This window comes from Strix aluco, chromosome Z, assembly GCF_031877795.1.
Source record: "Strix aluco isolate bStrAlu1 chromosome Z, bStrAlu1.hap1, whole genome shotgun sequence".
NCBI lineage: Eukaryota > Metazoa > Chordata > Aves > Strigiformes > Strigidae > Strix > Strix aluco.
In genome coordinates this window covers 43,756,501-43,774,333 of record NC_133971.1, presented here as the reverse complement: position 1 = coordinate 43,774,333, position 17,833 = coordinate 43,756,501, and the positions used below count along the sequence as shown (strand labels likewise).

Sequence of the window (17,833 nt, the reverse complement as noted above, 5' to 3'; positions counted from 1 at the left end):
AATTCTCCTTTGGAGAGGTCTGTGCATCCTTCCCTGGGGTGCCTAGTGAAGGAATGGTTGGAGCTCCTCAACTGAGATGTTTCCTTTTTACCATGTGGGTCTTGGATTCTGGCTGTGAAAGCCCTTTCTCCTTGTATGGTGACAAGGGAGAAGGAGTGGCAATCTTCTCCACAGGTACAAAGGGGTCCTTCACAGAGCTGCCAGCCAGGACATATGGCCTTAACGTGCTTGTGACACATTCATGTCTATTGTGCATCTCAGCTGCTTTATTTTCATCTGTTCAAGGTTTCAGTGTAGATCTGGACCACGTGAAGCACCTGCTCTGCTGCGAGACCAAGGTGTTTGAAGTGCGCTTCGACCCACAGAGCGCCAACCTGCCACTGGGAGAGGTGGACGTGCTCCTGCCCATCAAGGTACCTATGGCGTGCTTCCTCACCCCGCTGTGCCCGTGCACCTCTCGGGGCAGGTGGAGAGTCGGTGACAGCAACAGATGTCACTGGGGCTCTCAGCTGGACACTCGGTCCTTCCCTAGGTAGCAGGAGGCCCCACGTTCCATGTCCACCTCCATGCCAGCGTGGCTGTGCCATCCCTCTGCGTCTCCAGGGACAGACTGGAGTTCTCCACTCTCCAGTGTGGGCAGTGCCAGGAAGAAACTGTCCAGCTCCACAGTCAGCTCCAGGTCCCCTGTAACTGGGTCATCACTATAAATGAGCCTGTTAAGAAGGTAAAGCACAGACAATGTGTAACACGTAACTTCTCGGTTGGGCTTTCTTTGCCTCTCTTGCCCTTTCTGCCCCTGTGGCTGCGTGAGCACTTGGGCCACAGCTCATCTGAGGAAGCTTTGGAGGGTACAGAGCAAGGCTGGCTCACCTGGATCTGTGCATTAGCTGGTGCTTCACTTCTCTGCCACCTTCCCCCGTTCCTCCTCTTCTGAGGATGGTGCCTCCCCATCTGCCTGCCCTGCCTGTTTTCCCTCCAGTTCTAGGCCACAGGTGGCCTCGGCTGGTTTGGCTGTGGGTGCCCTCAGCACCATGACGGTGTCTCAGAGCACTGGAGGAACCGAGGGTCTGTCCTCGCAGACCAAGGAGACCTCACACAATTGTTTTTTTGTTCTCAGATGGACAGACATTGGCCAGCGAGGATGTGTCGGAAGGTGCCCCAGAAGTTGAAGGCCCAGCCCTGTGTCTTCAAGGTGCTGCCCTCGGCTGGATCCCTCGCTCCAGGACAGCGATGCAACGTGCGAGTCAGGTTGTCACCCACAGAAGAGGTGAGATCAGCAAGTGTCACCCCCAAGAGGTCTGGCAGGGCAGTGTGGTAACGAGAGCCCAGCACAGGGAAGAGGAGACGGCGTCTGCCTCCACAGAGAGCTTTCTGCAAGCACCGTACCCACTGTGCCTCAGTTCCCCCCGCAGCACACTCTTCTGAGAGGGGCTTTGAAATCCCCCTGGGGAGCTTGCTCAGCATCAGGGCACGGTGAGGTGCCTGCCTCTCGGCGCATGGGGGGAAATCTGCCTGTTTGCCCTCGTCTCCCCCTTCCACGGGCCTGTTTAAGGCTGCAACGCCCTGGTGCAGAGCAGCTGGTGCGCTTGCAGGGGATAACCCTGGAAGGGCCAATCTAGGCAAGTCCTGCTGCTGGTACCAGCAGACAAAACAGCCACCAGGCACCTTCCTGGGCACGGCAGGACAGTTGTCTGCAGTGGTGTGCTGCCAGCAGTCCCTGTGGCTCTGGCCCAGCCTGCCTGCACGTTCCCAGGCAGTCTGGTAGTCAGGTGAAATGATGGGGCATTCCCAAAAGCAGTTTGCCTGTGGCCACTGTGACTTGGAAACTGGCAGTGGGTAACAGGATGGACACAAGTGCTTCCGTGCCTGGGAACAGTCCCAGGGATGTTTTAATTGCTGTAGAGGTGTAACCATCTTGTGTCTGGCTTTGACCAGAGCCAATCACTGAGCAGAGAAGACGACCCTTATTTCTAGCCAGTGAGAGCTCATCTGCCTCATTCATAGAGCTGATGTTTGCCTGATGCAGCAGTGCCAGGACTGTGTCTGGGCAACATAACCCTGAGGACCTTTCTCATGAGCATCACACTCCCTCGTGACTAGGTGAAAACATCTGACAGTGCATTTTAGATTCGTCTGACACCCAAATATCCAGTTACACTTCACACCAGGATTCATCCCAGTTACTCAGAGCCAGCATGCAGATGCTGTAGCCCCTGCTGGAAGTAAATATCTGTTTTCTATTCCCCTTAGAGGTACTGGTGACACCCCTGCCCTGGGGCAAGAGTTGAATTTGAGGCCCTGTCACCTGGGACTTCATGGAGGAGCTTTCTGTGCTTCTCTCTTTTCAGAAGTCCTATAGAAGTGAGCTGAAGATTAACATTTGCCAGAGCAGCCAGCACCTCCAACTGCAGGTCTTGGGGTGTGGGCTGGAGCCACAGCTGGAGTTCAGCCCCCCAGTGCTTGAGCTGGGACCGTTGCTGCCGTACAGCTGTGGAGCAGAGGGGACAGTGGTGGTGAAGAACCCATGCGAGTTCCCCATCGAGTTTTACTCGCTGGAGTTCGACCAGCAGTACCTTGCTGAGGAGCAGGTGAGAGGGAAGGTCTGGCCCCCATGTGCACGCTCCCGTAGCTTCACAGTGCTCCAGCATTCCCGGGTTCATGCCAGGGAGATGGAGACAGTCCCCAGGGCAAAGTCTGGTGGCATTTCAGGGTTAGCCAGCTCTGCTGGCAGACTGTGGAGGGGCTTGGATAGTCCGTGTTGTTAGAAACACGTCCTGCATATGGCTTCTCTTCCCTACATGCACAGATCCTGCAGACGCTTAAAGACTACGATTGCCACAACACCTTATTGCTGCCTCTGCGTGCCCCGGGTGAGAAGCTGCCCCCTGAGGTGCTGGAGTACTATCAGGACCAGAAGAGGCTGCAGGATGAGCAGACAAAGTCCAAGACTGCGGAACCAGCAGGCCAGGACAACGGTGAGGGTTTGGCATTGGCTGTCCTGAGTGTGGACACAGCGGGGAGTCCAGCCCGCACGCCCCAAGCTCTCCACGGGAAGCCCAGGCTTTTAGCAGCCACCCATTCCCCAGCTTGGTGGAGGAATTCCAGCATGAAGGTCTGTGGCTTGTAACACGCATCCCCTACCAGCCCTGAGTGCAGCCAAAGCAAGCTCATATCTGCCTGCCATGGACCGGGGAAATAATCATGTTGTCCTCTTGTGTCCCCTAACCACAAAAAATAGGATTGGATGAGTTCTTCAGCCAGCAGGACCAGGTCTAATATCACCAGCTATCTTATATTTGTTCCTTCCCAGCACCAAAAGCACAAACTCAAAATCCCCCCGAGGGCAGAGACAGCCTGGACAGACTTCTCCTTGGGAAACTTTCCATCTTTTGCATGTGGCCGTGCAAAGTGGCAAATGTCAAAGAACAGATTGCCTGGCCATGTCCACCCTCTTCTTCCCTCCCTGTGGCCTTCCTCCTCAGCAAACTTTGAAGATGTCCAGTCTCTGTCAGATCAAGGAAGAAAGTCCTCTGCTGGGATAATTCACACTGTCTCATCCCAGAGCTCATTCATTTTCCCCTCCGTGTTTGATGAAAGCCAGTCCAACAAGTGGATTCTAAATCTGAATGCGGAGGAGGAGGAAGGTGTTGAGAAAAGACAGGGGATGGGTAATGTTGCAGACAGGGCAGGGACAAGTGAGAGGCCAGAGAGGTTCTCCCCAGTTTTGCCAAATGAGCACCTTTTCCCCCAGGAGCTGTTGGGATCAGGATGATGCTGTTCCCTTTCCTAGGCAGGGCAGCGCGCTCTCTGTCCTGCGTGACACTGCAAGCGAGATGGCTTTTGGTGACCTCCTAAGGGCAAAGGTGGGAGCTCTTTGCAAATGCTGTTATGGTGAATTCAGAGCCCAGCTACATCTCCTGGTATAATATTCCTAAAGCATCCAGCTTTTGGATAATGGTTTGATCCGCAAATGGAGCCTCTCCCTTGGGACGGTGTAAAATGCCTGGTTCTGCCTGTCCCCCCTTTACTCAGCAGGACCTGGGACCAAACTCCCATGAGGACCATGTTGACAGGGCACGGGAGATTTGGCCCAGTCCTTTTAGGTATTGCCAAATGCTTGCTCTTTCCTCTTTCTGCCACCCCATTTCCTATACTCTGAACAGGCACCTTGACCACCATCTAGGGCAGACCCTGATCTGCACAAGCCTAAAGGAGGGGCATGGTGAGACCTCGGTGTGGTGTTGGTTTCAGCAGAGTCTTCTCTCCCAGGATCTGAGGGGATGGGGAGGATGATCAGGATCATAGGTAGGCAGGAGGCTGACTTTTCTATCTGGTTCTGCACAGCAGAGCATCGGCAGAGCATCACCAGCAGCAAGGCAGCCGCGGGAGAACTGGCCGACAGCCCTGTCTATAGGGCCATCGCCCGCCACTTTGGCATCGATATCTCTGCAGAGGGGCGCGCGCGAGGGATCGTCGTCATCATCCATGGGGCACCCCTGACAGGTAGGTGAGCCGCAGCCCGTGTCTGCAAGGAGTGGGGAAGCAGGAGAGACACATCCTGGTGGGCTGTGGTGCTTGGTTGACCAGTTGAAGCGAAGCGAGGTAAGCCACAGCTCTGCTGGTACATGAAATGGTCCCAGGCCTTCACCAGCTGGGGCAAGTGCTGTGGCTCACCCTGTGTCCACACAGCTAGGCTATCATTCCCCCACACAGGGTGGCCACGTCCCCGTTGCTTCGTGGGAGCACAGTGCCTAGTGCCCATGTTGCCTCATGGGAGCAGTCCCTCGCCCACGCTGACCCCCAGACCGTGCCCAGACGCTGTCTGAGGCAGCGCTGGCCAGCACAGGCTGGTGAACGCTCTGAGTGGCGGCGGGACAGGGCTCGAAACAATGTTCTGGCCCAGGGTTGAGGTCACCACGAGGGACAAAGTGCTCAGCTGGATGTGAGGTGGAGGTGATCCTCCTGGCTCTAGAGGAGAATGCTTCTAGCCATGCTCAGCTACCTCCCTCGTGGTCTCCCCTAAAGGGGCACTTGATTTCCGACTGTCCTTGAAACTTTGAAATCCTGTCTGGGGACTTTCTAGAGCCTGTCCTGAAAATGCTTCACATGCAAGTGTCACCGAGCACTCTTCCTCTCTCTCAAGGAAAGACAGCAGCAGCGGTTGCCCTGTCCAAATATTATGGCGCTGCCTGCTTGTCCATCGACACCGTGGTGAGAGAAACCATCTCGGACAGGAGCAGCTCAGCAGGGCTGTGCGCCCGGGAGCTGTGCATCGGGGCTGCCATCGAGCAGAGCTGCAAGGAGGCAGAGGGTGCCGGTAAGGAGAAACGCTGGACCTAGAGCAGCGCTTCAGAAACCCACCATGACCATCCACTTCTGCTTGCTCCAGAGAGTAAGTCTGACAGCCCTTGGGTCTCCTAGGGAACATGGGTGCAGGATGTAGAAATGCAAAGCCATTTCATAAAGCATCTCGTGTTATTAAAATAAATAATCTCTGTTTTAAGGGCTCAGACAGGGGCACTTTTACTGCCTCTGGGCTTCTCAGCACATACTCCTTTTCCTAGGAGTGGTGAAGCACACCTGTATTTTTCTCAGGGGTTTTTTATATTTCCTCAAAGCTGAATCCAGCTGGCTCCTCGTGGCCATCAGGCAGAACTGCTGCCCACTTTAACAACAAAGAAGCCCTCTGAAGCTGCTCATTAAGCACTAGACAACTGACTTTGAGTGTGGCTTCAGAAACATGAGAGGAAGGGAAGAATAACCTCCCAGACTTTCAGATGAGACATGCTGCAGATGAGCTCTTTTCTCCAGAGGCTTTCCTATACACACTGTCAGGTCACACAGCTCGTGCATGTGGTGCTGTTCTCCACCTGAGACCAGAGACTTTTAGAAAATCTGGTTGGGCAGTTGGTGCCCCGTGCTCTGCAGGGTGGGGCCAGACCCTGGTTCTGGTGGGGGAAGTTTTGCATTGCTCCGCTTTGAACCTGGTTGGGTTGGGAGCTGGTGGAAGGAAGAAGGATCTGGGCCTCAGGTGGGGTTATCCCATGCGGAGGATTTAGCTCCAGTGGAGATGGGGGATGCAACTGGGGCAGGGCTGCATGTTACCATCTCCATGTGAGAATGCAGGATGGGTGCAAGGTACACAAATGATGCTCCTGGAGGGTGGAGCCTTGGCTTGATCCATAGGGGAGCTAGTGTGCAGTGTCACCCGAGTGCACATTTGTGAGGAGGGACGCGGAGCTGTGCCTTAAAAACTCTCTGGCTTTAAAATCCAGTATCAGATGGTGTGCTTTACCACGCTAATAAGAGAAGCAGGGCAGGAGCTGCTTCTGGAGATCAGTGCTGCTAGTGCCCAGCAGGCTGGGGAACAATGGCCGTGTCCCTGCCAGGGCGCAGGGCTGTGCCCGTTGGGGTGGAAGGTGCCTGCTTGCTCCCCACTGAGCGTCTGTCCCCTCCACAGGTCACAATGCAGATGCGTCCCTCAGCCTGCAGTTCGGCACCAGGGCCAAGCGCAGCCTAGACATGAGACGGTCCAGCTCTGTGGACAAACTCAGCCTGCGGTCCGTCAGGTCCTGAGGCCAGGTGAGCGCTGCGGCGGGCAAGAAGAAGACAGATGGCCCCACACCCCAATCCCAGAAACAGCATCTGATGGATCTGACAGACTCCCGGGTGAAGCACGATCTGCACTGGTTAATGCCTGGGACCTTTCTATTGCCTCTGAGAAGTGAAGGGGCCACTTCCAGTGGAGGCTCTGTGTCACCCAGAGCCTGGTGCGGGGGTCTATAGTGCAGAGAGCCAGCTGGGCAGGCTGGGCGTGGCTCGGGGTGGGAATGAAACCCTGTGCTCTGGCAGAAAAACTCTACGGCATCTTAACAGATTGTTGGCAAAGTGCAGTCCTGGCTAACGTGACTGCAGCAGTGGGCAAAGCTGCCGGGTGCTGCGCTGGGGGCTTGCGAGCTTGGGTCTCTGCTGGCCACGGATGCACCCTCCAGCATGGTCCCCTGGAGCTGCTGGCCTGCAGTTTTGTTCTAGTCTCCTGCTAGTGAGAAACCCCAGCTCCAAGCCCAGCAGTTGGAATTGTTTGGGGGTTTCCAAAGTGGTTGATTTTTCTTGTGGTGTTCAACATTGCAGGGCTCATCAAGTTCTCACCTCTCTCCCCTTCCCTGCGTTCCTGCGCAGCGATGGCTGAGCATCAGTGGCAGCACATCAGGAGACCTGGGCTTTAGGAGCTGCGTGCTGCCCGAGGACCTGCTGGTGGCCATCCTCTCTGAAAGGCTGCAGGTACGTGGGGTGGGGGCAAATGGTACGTTCTTGCTACAGAGAGACAGGCAGCGAGGTACAATTCAGAGAGGAGGAGGGCTGTGCCTGCTCTTGGAGGAGTCCTGGGCTGCGTGCAGGGATCCGTGGGTGAAGCTGCAGATGCCATAAGTTGGCAGAGCGTGGGGAAAGATCAGAGCTTGTCTGAGCTGCTGCACTTGGAACTGTGATGGCTGGTGATCTTTGACATCAGGCTTTAGTGACTAGCTGAGAGCCCAATGCGTGCAACAGCTGACTTTCTCTTCCTTTTCGACTTTATCTGCAGCTGAGTGACTGCTACCAGGGAGTGGTGTTTGATGGCCTGGAGACCCCCTTTGCACGCGACACGGCGTCTGCTCTCCTCTGCCTGCTCAAAGCTGTCAGAAATCGGCCTTACATCTATTTTGTGAACCTGTTCCAGGATCATGCTTCTTTGAAAGCCAGGGAGATAGCCGCAAAAGAGCAGGAAGGTGAGACTCTTCGTCTCCATAACTCTGAAATCTTCTCTCTCAAGCCCTCAGCCTTACCCGTGTGTATCTGGGTTACCAGCAGAACTTGTAAGAGATGTTTTTATTAATCCTTCCACCTTCTGCCTCGGTGTAGCCAGCACTCAGCTCACAGCTGCTTAAAATTCAACAATGCTGAGGCTGACCTCAGTCTCTAACATTAAAACTTGGGCACAAGTGCAAGCTGTTGTGGCTCAATAACTAATCACTGGCCAGCTGTCCACAGTGCTGGTGCATGTGAGCCAGGCAAGGCATGGGAACTCACTGGCCAGCGATAGTTTGGGGGCTTATCTGAATTCTGAAGCAGGGATGTGAGCTTGCCAGTATCTCCTGGCAGGATGATAGGCTGGGTCAGGACAGAGTTGTGAATCCTGGCAGCTCACCCAGAGCAGCAAGCTCTGCTTGCGGGCACTGATGGTTTCTCCTTGGTCTGTGCTGAAGGACAGGAGTGGGAGGAAGCTGCCAGGAGGGAGAAAGCACGTCTCTGGGAAATGGAAGAGGACGAGTATGATGCCCTCACCGAGGAGGAGAAAATTCAGTTTGATAACAGTATACTGCAAGTCCAGCGTGAGAGGAAGAAAAGGTCTGTAAGCCTTCTATGGGTGCCTCCCCAGGATAGTGTCCCCAAAGGGTTTCCCTGCTCTGGAGACCTTGGTTGTGCTCAGAGGGGTTACCAAGGCCAAAAGCATTAATTACCAGCAGCACAAGGATTGCCAGTTCCACCTCCCTGGTTCCCAGCAGAGGAGGGACCTTCCTCCGGTGACATGAGAACATCTTCTCTCCGTTTTAGTGGTGAGCCCTTCGGCTTTGATACTGGCTGCAGGGAGCTGGGCTCTGTGCTTCCCTTGCCACAGTGCTTACAAGTGTCTCTAAGTTAATTACGTTCGTTCTCATCTTCATCGCCCTTCTTCTCCAAACCAGAGGGGTTGTGGTGTGGGTTGGTGTGAGGCGCAGCTGTGCTGGCTTGGTTTGGATCCCAGTCCTGCTGTAGGTGAGGGAGGCCCTTGCACTGCTGAGCTCCCAGGGTTTTCCTTACTGAGTGACACCAGCCACAAAAGCTGGTGTCTCTTAGGCTCACCTTGAGCTGCAGCAGCAGGTGAGCCTGGGAGAAGCTCTGATCCAGCAAAGCAGCCCTGTTCAAGAGGATACACAGGATAAGCTTAAGCCCCTATTAACCTGTGGTGGTTTGACCTTGGCTAAATGCCAGGTTCCCACCAAGTCGCTCTATCACTTCCCCCCCTTCCCCTTTTTTCTCAACAGGGCAAAGAGGGGAAAGAAAATAACCAACCCTTGTGGGTAAAACAAAAGCAGTTTTAATATAAGCAAACCAAAGCAAATGTCTGCACGCGGAAACAAAAAAAAAAAGAAAAAACCAACAGATTTATTCACTACTTCCCATTAACAGGCGATGTCGGGCCTTCTCAGGAAGCAGGGCTCCAATATGCGTAGTGGTTGCCTCGGAGGACCAAGGGTGACCCACCCCCTTCCTCCTTTCTCCCAGCTTTATGACTGAGCAGACTGAGCAGACGTCATATGGTCTGGAATATCCCTTTGGTCAGTTCGGGTCAGCTGTCCTGGTTGTGTCCCCTCCCAAGATCTTGCCCACCCCGTCCCACTGGGGAGGGGGAGGGGGGGAAATGTTGGAAGGAGCCTTGGTGCTGTGTAAGCACTACTCAGCAGTAGCCACAACACCAGTGTGCTATCAACACCCTGCCAGCTCCCAACATCAAACACAGCACCATGAGGGCTGCTACAGGGGAACCAATCCTGGCTCAGCCAGACCCGGTACATAACCCCTGCCTGAAACTTGGGGAGGGACTTGCTTAAAGGGAGCCTGTGTTTCAGCACTTCTTTCAGCCCCAGCTGAAGTTTGTTTCCCTGGGAGGAGATCACTAGGGCTGCTTCAAACTGTGATTTCCAGGACAGGCAGCACAAGTTTCCCATGGTCCCAGCTGGGCTCCAGCAGGAAACCTGGTTGTTTGGAGCCTGTTTTGCAGGAGGGCAGTTACTGCAGCCTTTGCTTTCTGATTGATATAGCTAGTCTCGCTAAGGAGCAGGCTGTGCCCAGAGAGAAGGGCTAGATAAGCCAAGTATTGGTGCAGGGATAAGCAGGTGTTAGTGATTTGTGAGCTGGTTTAGTGATTTGTGAGCTGGATATTGAGAGCTTCAGGCTCCAGTGTGGAGCAATGGTGGATCAGTCTTTGGCAGCATGCTGGAGGTGTCCAGGTGGACCTTATTGGAGAAGTAGTGCAATTTAGACCTTGTGACAGCAAAGCCTAGATTTGGCTGGCCCTGGAGGTCCCCTCCCACTTCCCTCACTTTGGATGTCCCAGCCTCCCCAGGTTGAGGGAAGTCCACAGAGCTGGTCTAACAGTTGTGCCTGGCCTTAGGGTCAGTGAATGAAGTGTGGGACCAGCTAGGATTGCAGCGAGCCCCGATTTCTGGCAGTGACTCTCGGGGATGTTTTCTGTTTGTCTTGCTGAAGGAAGATGGAGAGGCTGGCTTAAGAGCTTGAGGAAAAGCACCGGTGGGAGCTCGAACGCTTGAGGGAGGAAGAATTGCTGAAGAAGTTGTCTAAGTGGGCCAAGAGAAAGCTTGGAAAAGACAAAGAAAATGCTTCAAGGAAGAAAAGCCAGCCTGGAGTCAGGCAGGTGGGTGGTTGTGTTTATAGAGATGAGTGAAAGCCCTGGGGACCCGCCTGCTGAGCCGTACCATTCCTGGCGAAGCCAGCAGCCACCCGCAGTGCTGGGGGTGAGTACCTGGCCATCAGCAACACACGGGGCTGTGCTGGGAAACAGCAGCCAGTGTTTGATCGTGCTGCTGCTTCACCAGGGGTATTTTCGCATGGGTTTGTTGGGTAGAGCTGTTCTTCTAGGGTCATGCTGCCTTCGAGTCGTGGCTTCACGTAACTCCAAGCCCTAGATAGTTTTAGTTCAGCATTTCTCCCCGTTCTGCATGTGACTTACACCTCTGAGCCATGACCCGCCTGGGATGTGGTGTCTTTTGCTACCTGTCTGGCAGGAGATACCACCAGGTCCTTTAGGTATTCATTAGCAGCCAGACTTCACAAAGTGTCAGCCAGACACAGGGATGGATGCTCAGCACACCAGAAACGTGCCCGGAGGACTGCACAGGAGTAAGGAGGTGTCTTAAGTTCCCTGTTTGGGTTGGGGAAGCTGTTCTGTTTCTCAGCTGGTTTGCAGGACTCCTCATCAGTCTGGCACTGGGGAGTTTAGTTTCAGTTGAGCTCAGCTGGGTACCAGCTGCATTCTGAATTAGGATTTGTAGAGCACCTAGCACAGGTCTCAGATGAGGCGTGGGGTGCTATTGCAAAGATCGCCGCTGTCCTACAGCATTTGAGTTGGTGCTTTGAAATGCTCACAGCTTCTTCCTGCTCCTCCTGCCCAGAATACGAACGCATCCACTAGCAACACCAGCGCATCCACCGGCAACCTGTCCAATGTCACCGAGGGGGGAGAGAAGAAGGGATCTGCAAAGGAGCACCCAGACTCTCTTGCAAGTAACAAGGAAGATAAGAAAAAGCAGAGCAAGGCTCCCCCGACAGAGGCCTGCCCAGTGGAGGTTGTGCAACCTGCAGACCCAGAACAGGGGGAAACCAAAACTGAGGCGCAGAGTGACAGCGAGAAGAACTTGGCCCTGAGGTTTAAGATCTACGAGGCATCACAGAAGGATGTCACACACATTTTGTCATCCTGGGACAGGGCTCAGGGTATCCTGCTGTCCCCTCTGAACCAAGAGGTGGTGCAGCACCAAGTACAAGGCCAGCACCAGCATTTATCCAGGCGGAGGAGCCGAAAGGACAGAGAGAAGGAGCGTCTAGAAAAACTGAAGGCTCTTGAGGACTCTGAGTTATCTGGGCTGGAAGGGGAAGGTGCAGAAGGGTCAGCCAGGGGCCAGGATGTCAGGGTGCCCTGCTTGGACATCCAGATGCTGAGCTCTGCAGATGTGACTAGGGCGATCCTGGAGAGTGGCAAGCTGCCAGCAGCAGAGCAGGTAAAGCCCTTGTGAGGCTCAGATGCTGAGCCTGCCGTGGTCTGGGCCCTGGTGCATTGTGTCCAACCAGGTGACAACAGCACAGAGCCTTGTCCAGGACACTGATGATGTTCCACGATGGCTTCACAGCAGCCACGTGGCTGGGGAAGTTCTTGCCATCCCTCAGATGGGTGGAAAGAGGGAGGGCTCTCTGTTAGAACATCCTCTCTGTTTGGAGAGTTTCCCAGTCTGGAAATCATTAAAAATGGTCCCAGGGCAGGGCAACTCCTGGTCATTGTTTCCTTCAGCCGAGTCACTCAGAGCTGAGATTTCTCTCTAGGTCCCACTTGTAGGTCCTGGCACTGCTCTGGAGCCTGCCCACCCCACTGGGCATAAAAAAGCACTGTACTCCATCTAAATAAAAAAAACGCATTGCCAAAAGCTCAGTGCCTTTCAGGAAGTGTGAGGATGAAGGCGACGGGAGTATAAACAGGGTTTTCTCTTATGCTTTAGATCCTGGATGACCTGGGACTGGGTCCCTCGGGGCCTCCCATTCCACCTACTGCTTTTTACTCTGTGATCCGCTACCCGGAGAAGCGGATGGTCCCTGCAGCAGGAGAAGCCCTCGAGCACTTCACCTTTGTGGTGCCAGAAGGTGCGACTGCAGAAGAAGGAAAGAAGGAAACCAGAAGTTTCTTGGACGTCCCTGTTGTGCCTGCAGTGAAGGTGCCAGGGCAGGGGCCAGGCTGGATGGGGGCATGGGGGGCAGGTGGGATGGAAAAGGATCACTGTGGAAGGGCAGTGAAGACATGATGGGGCCCCGTGTCTGCAGGCATCCCTCCTGTCTGTTTAAAAGATACAGCTCTGCTTGAGACATAGGGCAGTTCTGTGAGATGAGAGAAAAAAAAAATCAGCTAAAACCTTCAACTTCCCTTGAGGAGAGGGTCCTGGGCAAGGAGGGGTGTTGTAGGAGAAACAAAGTCCCATAAGGAAGACCAAATCCATGGGCAGAGGTGGTTGGTGGTTTATTCTCCCTCCTGTCTGTTAACAAACCTGCAGCTTTCTCTCCAGGATGGGGGTGTCTCAGGGCAGGTCTCACCTCTCTCCCTTGGTGTGAAGGTGTCAGAGGAGCAGGTCACGCCAAGCAGGGGCCGGTCGGGGAAGGAGAAAGCCGCGGGCAGGCGGGAGGCTGTGAGGGAGAAGAGGAGCTCCAGCCGGGGCAGGAGAGGTCTCCAGGCGCCGGGCACGGGAGCACCCACGCGGCCCCCCGAGGCACACCAAAGCGACACAGACACAGTCCCATTCCCGGGGAAATCCGTCAGGTGAGCTGTGAGGGAGGAGGTGATCCCTCTGCTTCACGTCCATCTTGCCAAACGGGGTCCATCATCCCCAGCTCCACAGGGACCCTCTGCCGGTGCCTCCACGGGATGGCGAGTCTATGAGCCTCCTCCTTCTCTTGTTTGCTCTTTAGCAATGTCTGAAGCCTCCTCTTTAATTGCCGGGCTGAGCAGCTGCCGGTGGATAGTGCCTGCCCACGGTGAGGTGGAACTGAAGGTCCAATTCAGCTCCACGGTGCCGGGGCAGTTTGACCAGACGCTGCATTTTGAGGCCCTGGGGACAAAGCGACTGTACCAGGTGCACTGCAGGGGTACCTGCCTGTATCCCACCATCAGCCAGGACCCATGGTAAGGCTGGGGCGTGGGACCCTCCCACACTGCTCCCACCTGAACTCAGATCCAGGGCTGCCCCTTGTGCCCCAGTGACCTTCTGGCTTGGGCAGAGCATGCGGCCTGAGCTGCCCAGCATCTCTTCTGTGCTTGGAGCTGGGAACCAGTACTGGTACTATGGGAGACCTCGGCTGGTCCGAGGGATCAGAATGGAAGTTTGATATTGACCTTGAACAGATAACCACGTACCCTTAAGAGGCTTGAAAGTCCCGAGAAGAGCTGAGTAAACAAGATTAAGGAACTGCCAGACTGGAACTCCCTGACCGCAAGGAGAGGAAGGTTATCGAGGTTGCGGCAGAGAAGAGGTCATCCAGTCATGAACTGTTAGTCTGTAATTAAACCAATCATATATGGACACATACTCTTCATAAAGTTATAAAAAGGCTTGTTAGAACAATAAAGTAGCCATTTTTGCACAATTTGGTGTTTGTCGTGTCCGTCTCAACGGGGGGCACTGGGATGGTTACTGGGACGTACTGCAGGGCACTGGGCCATACTGGGATATATTTGGGAATGCTAGCAGTGTTATTGGGATATACTGGGGGGCACTGGGATATATTGGGGAGCACTAAGAGGGTCATTGGGACATACTGGGTGCATTAGGAGGGATACTGGGACAGAATGTAGGGCACTGGAACATACTGGAGAGCACTAGGAGAGCCACTGGCACATAGTGGGGGGCACTGGGTGTCGCGGTTGATAGTATTGACACGGTGATGGTTTAGCAGGAAATCTGGATTTATTAATAACTAACAGCAATTTATCATTACAAAATAATTCAGAAATGCTGAAAGAAAGAAAAGCGACTTACTCACAGATTCTGAACTGCCCAGATTCACACTCCCTCGCTTCCCGGTGCCTTCATTGATCCATCGATCCCTGCGCATCCACCAACGGACAGACACCCAGAAACAAGGGTCTGTCCCCGCCATGAGCAGAGACCGAGCGGGTGACAGAGCAGCGAGCTCAGAGAACATTTCCCTCCTCTCGAGGTTAGAGCCAATCCTCCCGAGGCCTCGGCATTCCCCCGCGGGTGATCCCTGAGCCTCGAGCGGGGGGACCTCGCCCCGGCCTGCCCTCAGCTCTGGCAGCAGACGACACCTCCAGGGTTTGGTCCCTGCGAGGCTCCAGCTCAGGGGAGGTGCTGGTCACAGGCCGCTGGGATCCAGGGGAGCTCCAAGGGTCTCCCTGGGGGTCGCAGTTTAGAGGGTCCAAGATAATTGACTTTTGTCAGGTCCCTTCTGATGCCGTCCAGCAGCTGCACAAGAACTTGATGGATGTGCAACTCTGTTCTTGTTCCCATCTGGCCCCACCCCAGGCCCAGGTGTGCCAGGCCCTGAGGAGATGAGGGGCTGTTAGAGACGATTCCCAGCAGGGGGGAGGGCAGGAGCCAGGCTCGGTAACGTTCTCAGTCCTTATCTCCAGAGACGGGGCACAGCTGGGGGAGGTGGGGGGAATCACACCCAGCACCAAGCACCCAACCAGGAGGGGCAGGGAGGGGTGAGAATTGCACCCCCACACCACCTTATCCCAGTTGTTGAGACAGGAGACAGCAACAATCAGTCACAAACGAGCTGCCGGAGCGTCACAGGAGTTCATGGCACTGGCACCAAGTCCAAGTGCGCTCTCTGCCAGCCCTGTGCCCTGTCCCTGCGCCAGCCCCCCACTGCAGAGGATTCCCTAGAACCAACGGGATCGAGCAGCTCCCCACCCCTGCCCCTTCCCCGTTCCCAATGAACACCGCCCCAGCACACCCGCTCCTCTGAGCTCCTCACCCAGCGCAGAGCCCAGCCAGTGCCCCAGGAACAGCACTGCGATGTTTCCAGCAGCGTCACCGCCTTCCCTCTGCAGGACGGGCCATGGCCTTGGGTGAGCCCCGTCTGATGGCATCGAGGGACTCCTGGCATGGGGCTCTGTCTGGCTTTTGGAAGGACAGAGGGCAAGAGGCTGATCCAGGGTAATTCAGGTGGTGTAACACAGAAGGAAAATAGCCCCCTTCGAACCACATTAACACTTCATGTTTAAAGTCACATGGTTTGTTTGGTTTTTAATTATCCTACCCAGGTCTGAACGCTCAGGCCAGCAAAACCCCTCTGCATCCCGCAGCTTGTTCCCTTCAGACAGCACCAGACCACCTTTCACAGGAATAACTGCTTGCCACGGTTCTCGAGAAGCACTTTTGCTTCGAGGCTCACAACATCACCCTAGAGACTCCTTGTAGCTGATAACAAAGGGGTCACCCCGCCCCGCATACCCGGGGGGGCGGGCAGGGCCGGAGCAGGAGCAGCCGTTCAGTTCCCCCCCCGGCCCCGAACTCACAGACACGCCCGCAACGAACTTCGTACTTCTACCCGCCCCCCCGCGGCACCTCCACTCGCAGCGGGCACCGAGGGCACGGACGGGGCGTGCGGCGGCACCGGCACCTGCTGCCCGAGCGATGGTGGGGCGGGAGGGACGTGCCGGGGGCGGGGAACAAGCTTCCCCGAGCCCGCTGAGCCCGGCTCCGAGAGCCTCGGACGGCGCCTCGACGGCCCCAGCCGTCCCGGCGGGCTGCCCCCGCCCTCCCCGTGCCGGAGGGGCCGCGGCACCGTGGACCGATCCCGGGACCGGCAGCGCCGTCGGCGGCAGGTCCCCGGGTGGGCAGCCACAAATCGCGGTTCGGTCCCGGGGCGGACAGCGAGGAACCGGGGGCAGTCCCGGGGCGGGCTGGCAGGCACCGGGGGCGGTCCCGGGGAGGGCTGGGAGGCACCGGGGGCGGTCCCGGGGAGGGCTGGGAGGCACCGGGGGCGGTCCCGGGGCGGGCAGCGCCGCCGAGGTTCGGACCCTGCAGCGCGGCACCGGAGGCCCGTCCCGGGGCGGGCACCGAGGTACCGGCGGCCGGTCCCGCGGCGGTCTGGGAGATAGCGGGGGTCGGTCCTGGGGCGTGCTGGGAGGCAGCGAGGGCGGTCCCGGGGAGGGCTGGGAGGTACCGGGGGCGGTCCCGGGGCGGGCAGCGCTGTCGGGATCCGGTCCCGGAGCGGGCAGCGCGGCACCGGGGTTCCGTGCCGGGGCCGGCAGCGCCGTCCGGGTCCGATCCCGGGGCGGGCAGCGAGGTACCGGCGGCCTGTCCCGCGGCGGGCTGGGAGGCACGGGGGTCGGTCCTGGGGCGGGCTGAGAGGCACCGGGGGCGGTCCCGGGGAGGGCTGGGAGGTACCGGAGGCGGTCCCGGAGCGGGCAGCGCCGTCGGGATCCGGTCCCGGGGCGGGGAGCGAGGTACCGGCGGCCGGTCCCGTGGCGGGCTGGGAGGCACGGGGGTCGATCCTGGGGCGTGCTGGGAGGCACCGGGGGCGGTCCCGGGGAGGGCTGGGAGGTACCGGAGGCGGTCCCGGGGTGGGCTGGGAGGCACGGGGGTCGGTCCTGGGGTGTGCTGGGAGGCACCGGGGGCGGTCCCGGGGAGGGCTCGGAGGCACCGGGGGCTCTCCCGGGGAGGGCTGGGAGGCACCGGGGGCGGTCCCGGAGGGGGCTGGGAGGTACCGGGGGCGGTCCCAGGGAGGGCTGGGAGGCACCGGGGGCGGTCCCGGGGCGGGCAGCGCCGCCGAGGTTCGGACCCTGCAGCGCGGCACCGGAGGCCGGTCCCGGGGCGGGCAGCGAGGTACCGGCGGCCGGTCCCGCGGCGGTCTGGGAGATAGCGGGGGTCGGTCCCGGGGCGGGCTTGGAGGCACCGGGGGCGGTCCCGGGGAGGGCTGGGAGGCACCGGAGGCGGTCCCGGGGCGGGCTGGGAGGCACCGGGGGCGGTCCCGGGGCGGGCTGGGAGGCACCGGGGGCGGTCCCGGGGAGGGCTGGGAGGTACCGGGGGCGGTCCCGGGGAGGGCTGGGAGGCACCGGGGGCGGTCCCGGGGAGGGCTGGGAGGCACCGGGGGCGGTCCCGGGGAGGGCTGGGAGGCACCGGGGGCGGTCCCGGGGCGGGCAGCGCCGCCGAGGTTCGGACCCTGCAGCGCGGCACCGGAGGCCCGTCCCGGGGCGGGCACCGAGGTACCGGCGGCCGGTCCCGCGGCGGTCTGGGAGATAGCGGGGGTCGGTCCTGGGGCGTGCTGGGAGGCAGCGAGGGCGGTCCCGGGGAGGGCTGGGAGGTACCGGGGGCGGTCCCGGGGCGGGCAGCGCCGTCGGGATCCGGTCCCGGGGCGGAGAGCGAGGCACCGGGGTTCCGTGCCGGGGCCGGCAGCGCCGTCCGGGTCCGGTCCCCGGGCGGGGGGCGAGGTACCGGCGGCCGGTCCCGTGGCGGGCTGGGAGGCACGGGGGTCGGTCCTGGGGCGTGCTGGGAGGCACCGGGGG

General features: G+C 57.9%; 1 long non-coding RNA gene and 1 pseudogene across 1 annotated transcript in view; one reads left to right on the top strand and one right to left on the bottom strand.

The window, feature by feature from the left end:
* LOC141918269 (uncharacterized) overlaps positions 1–17,833 on the bottom strand; it is a 495,882-nt gene that overhangs the window by 268,973 nt on the left and 209,076 nt on the right. The gene's annotated exons all lie outside the window — the stretch shown is intronic.
* Positions 11,751–17,833, top strand: part of LOC141918451 (uncharacterized) — a 186,108-nt pseudogene continuing 180,025 nt past the window's right edge.